The sequence below is a fragment of the Propithecus coquereli genome, unplaced genomic scaffold, assembly GCF_000956105.1.
Source record: "Propithecus coquereli isolate 6110/MARCELLA unplaced genomic scaffold, Pcoq_1.0 Scaffold94, whole genome shotgun sequence".
NCBI classification, from domain to species: Eukaryota; Metazoa; Chordata; class Mammalia; order Primates; family Indriidae; genus Propithecus; species Propithecus coquereli.
In genome coordinates this window covers 4837236-4841322 of record NW_012155729.1, presented here as the reverse complement: position 1 = coordinate 4841322, position 4087 = coordinate 4837236, and the positions used below count along the sequence as shown (strand labels likewise).

At 36.4% G+C, this 4087-nt stretch overlaps 1 pseudogene across 1 annotated transcript; it reads left to right on the top strand.

The window, feature by feature from the left end:
• The first annotated feature begins 2843 nt into the window (after positions 1-2843).
• On the top strand, positions 2844-3155 carry LOC105826902 (annotated as a pseudogene). The gene has a single exon (XR_001138339.1). The product of XR_001138339.1 is annotated as a 39S ribosomal protein L51, mitochondrial pseudogene (transcript).
• Positions 3156-4087: the final 932 nt, after the last annotated feature.

The following is a 4087-nucleotide window of genomic DNA, read 5'->3' as shown; positions in this document are numbered from 1 at the left end:
GTTACATAAATTGCTTTTATACTTTTTGATTCAAATTTACAAATGTGTCCATCACCCAGATAATGTATATTTTACCCGTTAGGTGTGAATTTACCCATCCCCTCCTCTCCCCTCCCACTGGCTGGATTTCCAATGAATGTTTTTTCCATATGTGCACATAAGTGTTGATTGATTAGTTTCAATGTAATGGTGAGTACATGTGGTGTTTGTTTTTCCATCTTGTGATACTTCACTTAGAAGAATGGTCTCCAGTTCCATCCAAGTTAATACAAGAGGTAATAGTTCATCATTTTTTTATAACTGAGTAATACTCCATGGTATACATATACCACAATTTTTTAATCCACTCACGTATTGATGGGCACTGGGTTGTTTTGTAATTGTGAATTGTGCTGCTATAAACATTTGAGTGCAGGTGTCTTTTTTATAGAATGTCTTTTTTATCTTTGGGTAAATACCCCATCGTGGGATTGTTGGATCAAATAGTAGTTCTACTTTTAGTTCTTTGAGGTGTGTCCACACTATTTTACATAGAGGTTGCACTAGGTTGCAATCCCACCAAAAGCATGTGAATGTTCCTCTCTCTTCACATCCATGCCAGCATTTGTTGTTTTGGGACTTTCTGATAAAAGCCATTCTCACTGGAGTTAAGTGATATCTCATTGTGGTTTTGATTTGCATTTCCCTGATGATTAGAGATGTTGAGCATTTTTTCATATGTTTGTTGGACATTATCTTCTTTCGAAAAGTTTCTGTTCATGTCTTTTGCCCACTTTTTAATGGGATTGTTTGATTTTTTTCTTGCTGATTTGCCTGAATGCTTTATAGATTCTGGTTATCATCCCTTTATCAGATATATAGCATACAAATATTTTATCCCATTCTGTAGTTTGTCTATTCACTGTAATAATTGTGTTGTTGGCTGTGTCGAAGCTTTTTAATTTAATCAGATCCCGTGTATTTATTTTTGTTGTTGCTATGATTGCTTTGGGGTCTTCTTTGTAAATTTTTTGCCTAGGCCAATGTCTGTAAGAGTACTTATATCTTTAACCACTAAAAGAGCTAAAACTTTTTTGGGGGTCTTATTTGCCAAGGTCAAAAAGAACCATGTGTAAAAAGCAAAACAGAAATGCTCATCTTAAACCTTCCAAACACTTAAGTCTTACGATAAGAAATTTACTGAAGAAGCTGTATTGCTTATGGCACAATAAAAACACATTTAAAGGTTAGATACTTCTAGCCAAGCATTATAAGGAACCTTATCAACACTCTACAAATTTGGGCTAAATTAATTCATTCACACTGATGGCTTACAAAAGGCTTTTTCTTAGCAAAAAGGATTTTAACCTAGATATTTTCTTTAATTTCGCATATCTGAATATCACAATGCAGTGCATTGAAATAATTCTACTTACACAAAAATAATATTACCTAAAGGAATCCTGTTAACATGTCTGCCTTCTGATCCATGAGCCTGAGTATTTACAAAGCAAGGCATGTGAGGGTTTCCAGGTTAAGATGATGGTCTCATCCATGAGTCACCGTGCCTCTCTATTACAGATGAGGTCATACCATGTGCCCTTTTTATGTCACAGACATACAGCATTAAATTATGAAACCTTGAGGATACAGGGGAACAAAACTCAAGCTGTAAAAGAGTCTAGAGCCTTCAGAGGTCAAATTACTAATCTACTAACTCAGTGACCAAAGACTGCAGATTAGTTGTTCAAGGTTTAGCTAGATACCAGAATAATGTATGCTTTACTCTCAAGAGTCATATTTATTTAGTAACAAAGGGTCAAATGAAATGAAATAACTTGTACAGAATGTTTAAATATCAGCTGTGGCTAACTGTAAATAATACAACCAAAGTTCCATTAAGGTACTTCTATAATGCACCAGTATGTGAAAAAATAATATATTTAAATATACGTTTTAAGATGTGTACCCCAATATTATCTACGATCTGTTAACCTAATTGAGGACTATTATGCTCTTAGGAAAGAATTCTATGGTAGGAAAGCATTTTGCTCAAAGAGATTTCAGAGGAATAGTGGAAATAAGATTCAGTTAGAAAAGTAGTGGAGTTCAAAGCTAAAAAGGGTAATGGAATGTGTCCTTCCATTGAGAGCATTACAAATAGAGGCTTCCTCTTATTTTGAGCATTTTGAGAGCTGCCATTATTTTTAATTTATTATTTAAAACTTTGAAATTGAATTATAACTTTATATAGAGAAGTGAGCATATCTTAAATGTACAACCTGATGAATATTTACAAACTAAACACATCTATAGAATCTGCACCCAAATCAAAAAACACAACATTATAAGCATCCTGGAAGCTCCCCATTTTGTGCCTTCAAATCTTGACTCAGTTGTCTACTTTCCTGATTGTTAATAGCATAAATTGGTTTTGCTATTTTTGTATTTAATATGAATGGAATCAAACAGTATGAGGAGTCTTCAAAAAGTTCATGAAAAATAAATATTATGAAAAAATTATACATGGATTTCAGAATTTTTTTTGCACTGAAATAAACTCATACTAACTTATCATAACATGTCTGAACAGGATCTAATTTGAGGCACTAAGGATAAGACATCACTTTGAAAAGAGCCCCTCTCAGAGCAACATGAATTCTGTTAAAATTGAAGCAAGAAAAAACAACAAATTTATGGTAAAGCTTGGGTAGAAAAATAGAGAAATCACTGATGTTTTACAAAAAGTTTATGGAGACAATGCCCCAAAGAAATCATCAGTTTACAGATGGATGACTTTGTTTAAGAAGGGATGGGAGAGGTACCTGGGTAAGGCCCAAGATGGCTGCTTCCTGCTTAGTAAAATGTGTATTCCTGGATTGTCCCATGTAAGGCTCACCCTCCCGCCCCCCAAAGTGGTTGATCGTTGGAACGAGAAAAGGGCCATGTTCGGCGTGTATGACAACATAGGGATCCTGGGAAACTTTGAAAAGCACCCCAAAGAACTGATCAGGGGCCCCAGATGGCTTCGGGGTTGGAAGGGAAATGAATTGCAGTGTTGTATCCGAAAGAAGAAAATGGTTGGAAAGCAAATGTTCATCGATGACCTGCACAACCTTAATAAACGCATCCGCTATCTCTACAAACACTTTAACCGACATGGGAAGTACCGGTAGAAGCGAAAGCTGGGGAACTTTGGAAGAAGCTCATCTGTTTCCCTGGAGAGGAAGAACAGTGCTTTTGTCTGTGAGAAAGGGCTTTGTATGTTCTCTGTAATAAAATGGGGCTTCTTTGGAAAAAAAAAAAAAAGAGATGGGATGGTGTCGAAGATGAAGCCCACAGTGACAGAACGTCCACATCAATTTGTGAGGAAAACGTTGATTTTGTTTGAGCCCTAATTGGAGAAGACCAATGATTAACAGCAGAAACAATAGCCAACACCATAGACATCTCAATTGACTCAGCTTACACAATTCTGACTGAAAAATTAAGGTTGAACAAACTTTCCACTTGATGGGTGCCAGAACTGTTGCACTTAGATCAGCTGCATACAAGAGCAGAGCTTTCAATGGAAATTATAAACAAGTGGAGTCAGGATCCTAGAGCATTTCTTTGAAGAATTGTAATAAGAGTTGAAACACTGCTTTACCAGTACAATCCTGAAGACAAAGCACAATCAAAGCAATGGCTACCAAGAAGTAGATGTGGTCCAGTCAAAGCAAAAGCAGGCCAGTCAAGAGCAAAGGTTATGGCAATAGTCTTTACAGATGCTGAAACCACTTTGCTTGTTGCCTTTCTGTAGGACCAAAGACTGATAACATCTGCTTATAATGAGAGTGTTTTGAGAAAGTTAGCCAAAGCTTTAACAGAAAAACACCCAGGAAAGCTTTACTAAAGAGTCATTCTCCACCATGACAATGCTCCTGCTCATCCCTCTCATCAAATGAGGGCAATTTTGTGAGAGTTTTCAATGGGAAGTCATTAGGCATCCACTTTATAATTCTGATTCGGTTCCTTCTGACTTCATTTTGTTACTTAATCTTTAAAAATCTGTAAAGTGGGCTGGGTGTGGTGGCTCACGCCTGTAATCCTAGCACTCTGGGAGGCC